Source organism: Aotus nancymaae, unplaced genomic scaffold, assembly GCF_030222135.1.
Source record: "Aotus nancymaae isolate 86718 unplaced genomic scaffold, 86718_ANA_hifiasm-v0.15.2.pri h1tg000004l, whole genome shotgun sequence".
In the NCBI taxonomy this organism is placed as follows: domain Eukaryota; kingdom Metazoa; phylum Chordata; class Mammalia; order Primates; family Aotidae; genus Aotus; species Aotus nancymaae.
This window is the reverse complement of record NW_026988415.1, coordinates 16,968,017-16,976,829: the sequence shown is the minus strand read 5'-3', so window position 1 is coordinate 16,976,829 and position 8,813 is coordinate 16,968,017. Positions and strand designations below refer to the sequence as shown.

General features: G+C 33.9%; 1 protein-coding gene across 6 annotated transcripts in view; it reads right to left on the bottom strand.

The window, feature by feature from the left end:
• Window positions 1-1,046: 1,046 nt before the first annotated feature.
• Window positions 1,047-8,813, bottom strand: part of MBNL3 (muscleblind like splicing regulator 3) — a 113,952-nt gene continuing 106,185 nt past the window's right edge. For all 6 annotated transcript variants that reach the window (XM_012458773.2, XM_012458766.2, XM_012458774.2 and 3 more), the window contains one exon: window positions 1,047-8,615. The gene's annotated coding sequence lies outside the window, so the exon portion shown is untranslated. The remainder of the gene's footprint in view (window positions 8,616-8,813) is intronic.

Genomic DNA, 8,813 nt, shown 5'->3' with positions numbered 1-8,813 from the left:
CGGGAATGCTTGCCCTGAATTCTTACCTATCACTCAGCAGCTTCAAAGACAGAGACATTAACTGAATTCTAAAGAGGCCAAAGACCTCTTGTAAATGTCTGTATACAGAACTGGTGTTAGTGCTGGTATTATCAGACTCACAGAAACACGTACAACACATTAAATGGCTCAAAATTGGCTCATCAAGAAATGCCATTGTGGGAACCACTTTAGAAATAGTAAAACATGGTACAAGGGGTAAGGGAACTATGTATAGGGCAGCTGACACTTGACAAGGACCCAACCTCCTCCCTAACCGTCTTCACTGTTAAGAGACACATCAGTAATACTTTGCTCTGCCATAGCCTCTGATCTAAACTTTCTTCACCCCAGTTTTCTATCAGCCCGACTCCAGAACAGTGGTCAATGCAGAGAAGTTCCAGATTCACGTTTTTGAAGCATTTTGAAATAAGGAAGAATAAAGTATTACCAAAGTACATTTACTTTCTTAAAGAACACAAATGATCATCCTTTTATTCCTGTGCCATTTGTTGAAGATAACCAATTTTAAGTGAGAGAAAACATTTTAATGAAAAAATTCATGCATCTCATTGTTATGAAACAATTGATGCCCATCTGGAAAGTATGAAATGAACAACACTGGTTTCATATATTCCACTGGGGATGCAGGATAGAAATGAATAACTGGCAAACAGAAATTTCTAATAATGTATCTTAGAATATGCCTTAGGATTTCTGAGGCACAATAGAAACTAGTAAGCTTTCTCTCAAAATTTTTACTTTTCTTTTACTAAAATAGAAGTGTCTTGTGTTAGTAACTTCAATCTTACAGGTGTAATAGGCCTAACATGATGGATGTATTATCTATATAATTCAAAATACTGATGTTATTATTGGAAATAAGTTTACTCTATGTATGAAATATAACATGAGCCAAATCACAAATTTAAATTTCATTTTAGAATATTAGGATTAATATATTAGAACATGAGTAGCCTTCAAGTGAACTCCTAGTGAATATGGATTCATAAAAAAGACAGAACAAAGAAGTTTATGTACTTTATTAAAAGAACAAAAAATAAACAAAGAAGTAGCATACTAAAATGAGTTGCAAAATGTGCACTTTTAAACATAAACAAGCACTACAACACTATAACTTGAAAAAAAAGCATCTGCAGTTGAAGGAATGAGCTATTGCATTTTGGAGGAAAAATACTATGGGAAGAGTTTGTACTCATGAAATATTCTGGTCATTATTTAAATCTATAATGTCGCACAGGGCTAATAATTTTCTTATATATATTTTAAATTGTCATTTTTCCACCCAAATTATGTGCTTCCATTTTTCACATTATTCCAAATTGTTGTTATATGAATGCATAAAGTTAGCCCTTTAAAAAAGAATATATTTAGGAAAATCCTTTAAAAATTTTAAAATTTAAATCATTGTAATTTGGGAGCATGGGGACAAATGGCTCATTTTATATTAAAGCAGCAACAATAATATTAAAAAGAAATTCATTTTGAAAAGGGCATTCATTCTCATAATCCAGTGATATGATGATCATATCATTCTCTCAACTGCTAGATACAAAAGACATAGCAACAAAATAATTTGTTTCCATCACTAACATATAGCATCTCTACACAGAAATAAAGCTCTGGAACCATGCAGTTTTATGATACATAAATCTTTAGGTTGTATGCTTTGGGAGAAAAAAAAAGCACTGCTTAATAGTTATGTTAGTTTTAGGTCTTGTTACAGAGGTATTTTTTTAAAAACTAATATGATGTAGATGCCTAGCAAGGATTTTGCAATACCTGCAAAGAGCTGCGACTTATTTCATAGTGATTCATTTTTTCTTTACATATATAATAATTGTGGATGGATTCTATTTAAAGATAAAATTTCTCTTCAATAATCCAGCTTTTGAGTATTAGTGATTCTCTTACAGGCAAGAACAAGTGGAAGGGCTGGAAACAGCACAAATTAGTCAAACTAAATACTTTCTTGAGCTTAGTAATAGAGGGTTTTTTTTTTTTTTTGGCCTCAGTTACATGCATTTGTTATAATTAATTCCATAATTTTTCTTATTTATTGAAACACAGCCCCTATGATGAAACCCCAGAGTATGACCCGGTGGCTGTCAACATGCACACCATGCCATCTACTCTATCTTTTGTGATGCTTCTATGGTTATTCCTACTAATTTATAGGTGATTTTTCCTGACTTAAAATGCCATATCTCTATTGACCTTAGAAAAATATATTATTGAATCTGGAAGATTCACAAAGAAATGTCCGTATCAGTACACAGGTTAAATTGGGAAATTATGTTGGAGATAAGACTGAAGTTGGAGTTCCTAACTACAGAATGAAGGAATGCTTACATTTTATATCAATGGAAATGCTGGTCAGATTGTCAGGCTGTTTGTTGCATGGCTAACTCTAAGTGATTATGGGCTGAGGGAAAGAGAATTCTAGCCAACTGGCCCTGAGGTATTGGACAACTGTAAGGCTTGGATTGCTTTCTGGCTTTGGTTTATTTTTCTTTCTCTGTAAGTAAGAACTATCAAAATGAGTAGCAATAGCAACTCTACCAACCCCAGGATGGGCTCCTTCTCTAGGTACTCAAAGTACCTGTGGTGATTAGATGCTTACCCTTTCTAACTTTGACCTATTCTAGGTCTCATTGCCTGGGGGGAAAAAGAAAGTTAAATGGCTATCTATAAGTGTTGTGGGAGCTAAAATGGGCAGAGATGGTCAGACTGAAACACTCTCTTCCAGCTCCTGTGTTATGTAAGATTTTGGCTCGTTCTCTTCTGTTTAGTTAAAACAAAACAGTGGGAGGCTGAAGAGGCACAGTGAAGTACTTTGTAATCTGGTAAAGGTAGGTCAGAAAACAGCTTCCACTGAACAGGTATAATGTAAATAAAGCCAGTTATAAAGTTGTGCCAGGGGCATTTTTTTTTCCTTTGTTGAAGGGAGTGAACTGCCCTATGCTGGCCATCCTTAACTCTTAAATATAATCTTTCAATGGTTGCCAATTTGGTTTTGGTAACTGGATCTTAAAGGAGGAACAGTGGTCAGTATTAACAATTTGATTGTCTCTTAAATATGTATGAATTGATAAACATTTTAACTGACACATATATCAGCTGATCACTGTCTTTGAAAGATGAAATCTGATTCTATCATAACGGGACTATCTATCTTGTAACATATGAGGTATTTCACTGCTTGCAACCACTGAAAAAGGAAAATTTGTTCTAGAAACCTGCCTGGGGTGTGTGTGTGTGTGTCTGTGTGTGTGTGTGTGTGTGTGTGATAGTGGTGATTAATTTAAAAAGCAAACAATCTTTGCTAATGATCTTGTTAAATGATAAAGCTATTCTACTCCTGTTCAGTGTTGTTAGCTGAGGTTGACCTGTTACTTGTTATTAGCCTTCTCTTTTGGTGACCTGTAGCAAACTAGAAAGCCTCCATAACAGCAAAGCAACTTTATGCTTTAGTTAAGTCTTAGAGCAAAAACACCCTCCTTTTCAAAGCCTTAGAAATAACTCTCTCTTACTAACTTTTCCACTATTATCACAGACTTCTTACATTTAAAAAAAGCTCCATGGATTGCTTTCATGGACTATGTACATAAGTGCAAAAAAGGTGTGTCTCACACATCCGCACCCTAACTGAGACAGTCAATTAACTGCAGCATATGTTTCTTAAACACCGTTAAGGGGTCATTCCACAATATCTTTATGTATAGTTTTAAAAATACGAATTGATTTCAAAAGAGGCTTTAGTCATGCTTTAATCCTCATGTAGATATATTTGTGTATGTAATTCCAGAAAACAGAATTTTTGCAGCTACAGCTATGCCACTTGAATAAAGTAATTTTGAATAAAGTCATATAAAATGTCAGGTAATGTATTAAAAATGCAATGATTGTGTTTTGAAGTCTCAATACTGTGGAATAACCCAATCCACACAACAAATTCTATAAACTATCAAGCCTGATTCTAGAATCCATGTGTTATAAACTTTTTCACAAAAAGTCACACAAGGATACAAATTCAGCTTTTATATATGGGCCTTCAGGATTAAAAAAAGGACTCAACCATGTCTGTTTTCAGAGTTTTGAGCTGTATCTTCTACATGCTCATAGTGTCACAAACTACCTATAGTTTACAAGTAAAATGTTCAGACACACAAGTGTCTAAAGGTAGCCATGTTGTAGTTTTGTCGCCAAAGCAACAACTAAATATAATTAGTTAACAATGATTATTTGTATATAAAGTTACATTTGTTCTTAAATTGTGAACTGTGAAGGAAAATTTTGGACTATAATCTGTATCTTGTCATACTTCAGTGTCAGTTCAGAACCTAGCTAGGTGAGCTGAATCCATGCAGTAAAAGCTTAAACTTTAACTTTCCTTCAAAATTAAATTCGTTAGTTACTTAGAGCTACAGAAAAGCAATAAAATAAAACCTTAAAAATGAACAATAAGAAAAATAAAAACATGGTACCAATTAGTGAGTTATATTTACAGTTTGATCAGGCTAGCAACTAAATTTACAACAAAGTCGTTATCCTCTTGGACATGCTATGTATTCTAGTGCCTTCTATAGGCACTGGTTAAACAAGGCTACTGTCTTAGTATATCTATTCATCAGAATTGGGAAATCAGATTTCCCTAATAAATTTTACCTATTTCTATTTCAATTTGTGTGAAATGTATTTGAGAGAAAAAGAATGAGGATTTCAGTTTCTGATTATTGTGTACCTCATAGCCTACCCTACAGACTAAAGGAACTCAGAAAACTTGTGGCTGCATTTTACCTAGGAGCATCCTCATGTATACTCTTCAAAGGGGGACAGAGAACCAAATAACATTTCAAAAGTAGCACAAGGACTTTCTCTCTTATTTAATAAAATGTAATGTAAGTATCATTCCTTATTCAGACATCACTATGCTTATTGGTAATGCTACTTAAAACAGATTCAATTTGCAAAGATCAATTTCATTCGGTTTCTGCTGATGGGAGGGAGGAGGTACTTGCTTTTTCCCAAATTGGAGAGCAGGTGATTTGAGGCCCTCCTATTAGTGAACACCGCCTAGTGGTAAAGGACAACACTTATGGCAAGATCAAAGTGCTTCAGCATGTTCAAAAATGGATGGAGAAAATTGATGGAGTAGAGAGAAGATGATTTTCCACATCATGATTAACTACAAATTAAAGCCTCTGATCTAGAAAAGTGAAATGAAATGCCACAGCTGGTTGTGGAATCATGCTCCAGTTGCAAAAGTAAATACTGTATTTAAATAGCAATTTTATGAATCCATTTATTTTAATTTAATCATAATCCCTCTTTAAAATATATGTATGTTATGGTCACGTAGTACTTTTTTAAAAAGTTGACACTACTAAAACCCTCTTAAAGATAACTTTTAGATTATTTTCTCTGTATACATGACTCTTTTTATCCAAGTTTCAGCACTCTTGCCTATTTTTGCAAAAGGCTGAGGAAAATGGATGAAAACAATAATTTTGGATAAATAAAAAAAGCCCCTGTAAAATATAAAGCTTATAAAATGTTAACTAAGAATCATAAGTGATTAGAATTTTATATATACAATTCATCCAGTAAATTTTTGTTTAGAGTCACTGATTTGCTTTGTGACTTGTCTTTTTAAATGGAAATTTATAGTCTAGTGACTTATCTTTCTTCTTTTCTTTTCTTGAATAAAGATAATTTGAATAAGTCATTGCACATCTAGTTTAAAGAGTGCCATCTTAAAATTGTATTTTTTTTTTCTCAAAACTCTTGAATTTGATCAAAACTTTAGGGCTTTGAGCTTTCTTTCTTTCTTTAAACTCATTTACAAAGTAACTTTTAAAATGCCAACAATGTAGAAAATTGTGGCAGCAAAAATACAATCACCCTAAATATCTCTCACTGAACTTTTTACTAAAAAGTAAGTCATTGTTAATGTCTTCCAGTGGTTAATGCAACATGAAAACAGCTATACTCTAGGTTATCTATGGTCTATGTACATCTTTGCCCAAAGTTGAAAAAGTTAAGTGAGATAGTACGTTGCATGCAGATGTCAAACTACACAAATGTTCATTTTGCACAAAAAAGTTCTTGTCTCTTTTAAGAAATATATCCATACTAGCTCAGGTGCATCCCTCCTGGATTCATGTAATCAGATCTACTCTTCTGGAGAGGCACTGGCACAGATCATACAAAACTCAGTTCCATACATGAGGAATTTCAAAAAGGCATAGCTACTTTCTTCTGTAGCAATGTTAAGATTTCAGAAACAGAAATTAACTGGTTCAAAGAGTCCATAGGTAAAAGTCAGGACAACTCTTGATCTCTAATCCCACGCAACACTGTCAACAGCTGACAATGGATTAATACAAGCAAGGCTGTTTAGAAAGCACTGTTGATCAAGATTTGGATGGATAATTAAAATCAACAGAATATCAATTCCCAGAAAGCTAATTTTGCTCTCTTGTATTCTGAGCCAAATGGGTCTGCCTTGGGAGAGAGCCTCAAATGTTCTGAAGCACAAAAAACCTGGAAAGAAGGAACAACTGGAGGCAGGAGATATTTCTGGGCCCCACAATGGCTAGGTAGCCTTGGGCAAGTCATATGCCCCTGACCTCAGTTCCATCAACTATGAAAATTATTTTGCTAACTCCATTGTTCTGTGATTCAAACACTTCTAGCCAGCTTAAGGCATCCTCAATCAGATTTACTTTTTACTTGTCATGGTTTTATACTTTCCGGTGGAAGAACACCTATTTACTAGAAAATGTTAAATCTATTAGTTGATGTAAAATATCATATGTTTCCACCACTGTATAATAATAGTAACATTAATAACTGAGTAGAGTGGATGAGATATGTCACACACCACAGGAATTAATTACTATTTGGTTATAAAATTATTTCATAAGTATTAATAATGTGAATTCAGTTGAGCTCTGTGGAGTATAGCTACGCTATCTCATCCAAAGGGTGCTAAAACCCTCTTTATTGTCATTTTCAAACATATATAAAGGCAATCAAATCCAAACAAGCAAAAAAGAGGCATGGTTATAATGTGAGAGGCTCTAATGTTAAAGTTTGGGCAGGGGGACACTTGCCATATATCACAGATGCTTTCTCCTCCGCTGAACTGTTTAACGAAACAAAACTCAGTTGAACTGAAGCTAAAGATAACTACAACCATCTTTCCCAGTTCTTTTGAATAAATCTAGGAATAATTGTAAGTGCTTCCCTGTTCCTGTCCTAGCCATTTCTCCAAACCTGTACTCAGGCTCCCTCTGTGATCAATACAGAAGATAGTCCATTTGGGGAGGAAAGTCCTCATTTGTAACCAATTCTCTTTCACCCTGACTGGCTTTTGCTAGATTGCATCTTATTTGTTATTCAAAGAGTAGTCTAAAGAGCATGAGTCATTTGCATTTGGAAAATGGCACTTGTGTAAAAGGTGACACGGCCACGGTTTTACACACTTTCCTCCAGTACGTAAAAACTATCTCCACACCCCCATCTCTCTGATTTATAACTTGTAATTAGCATATTTTAAGCTCCCAAGCATCAGTTTCTCAGCTGAAGATGACAAATGGCTCAGTTTTAGACACTCAACCTAGGAGATAGGATTCTCAAGCCACGCAAAAAAAAAATCTAATGAGCACTTTACATAACTGTTAGTATAAATGCTGAGAAATTCATTTAAAGGTAAAATCTTATTTTCCAAGCTATTTAAGAAAAGTGAATTAGGGGTTAATGTTTTATGAAGTTCTCTGCTTTGTGCAGGTAATTATTTCTCTCTTTAAAAAATCTAGCAATTTGATTGTATTATGCAACGTAAGATCTGCAGGTACAAATTATACACATGCATGTTAATGAGCAGGTTTTGTGCACACTCAAAAGTGAGGCATTTTAAATGTCAGTCCCAAGAAACCTACAGAAATATTCTAAAGAGAGAAAGCATATTTGCATGAAACTGTCATGTTTTTAAGCATATACTTTTGTTCCCCACTAATAACATTTTAGTTGAAATCAAACACCACACGTATACAGCAAAACACTACAGCATGTAAAAACCTAACATAGCACAACACAGTAAAATTCAAGAAATGGTACTGAATATATTTGTTACATCCTGAATCAACCCAATAGACTATCTTATAAACAAAATCAAAAACAGATGAATAATTTATCCACTAAGAATGTATACAGTAAGCCAATAGCTCACTCTGGAAATTCACTTAGCATGGTTATTAGAAAATGACAAAGAGTAATGTAACAAGTTACCAAATTTTATGGTCATGTTCTGCTTGATAATTCAAATAAGATGGATGGTAGTTATTAGTTTTCTATTCATGTTCTGTTTTAACATCTTCATTGATTTTTAATGCTTTATTTTTTATTTGAATTTGCTGGCTGGCAGGTTTGCTTTGCTTAATATATTGACTGTACCACGCTTATTGTAGTGTTGGTAGAAGAAGAAATACAAGAATATATATAGAAAGGCCATATGGAGGTTTCCATGGAAAGATTCTGATACTCCATAACTCTGCTGTTCAGTATTTCATCTGAAATGGAAAAAAAAAAGAAAGAAAAAAAGAGTGAGAAATATTGAAGGGTTACTGAACAAATAATCAATAGAGTGCAGGTCTTGTTCCAGTTGTATCTGTTAAACAGTGCCAAAATATCCCCACTCTGAATTTCACATTAAAATGGGACTACTGAGAATAATCATGAAAGAGCCATGTATATATGATAGTCTATGG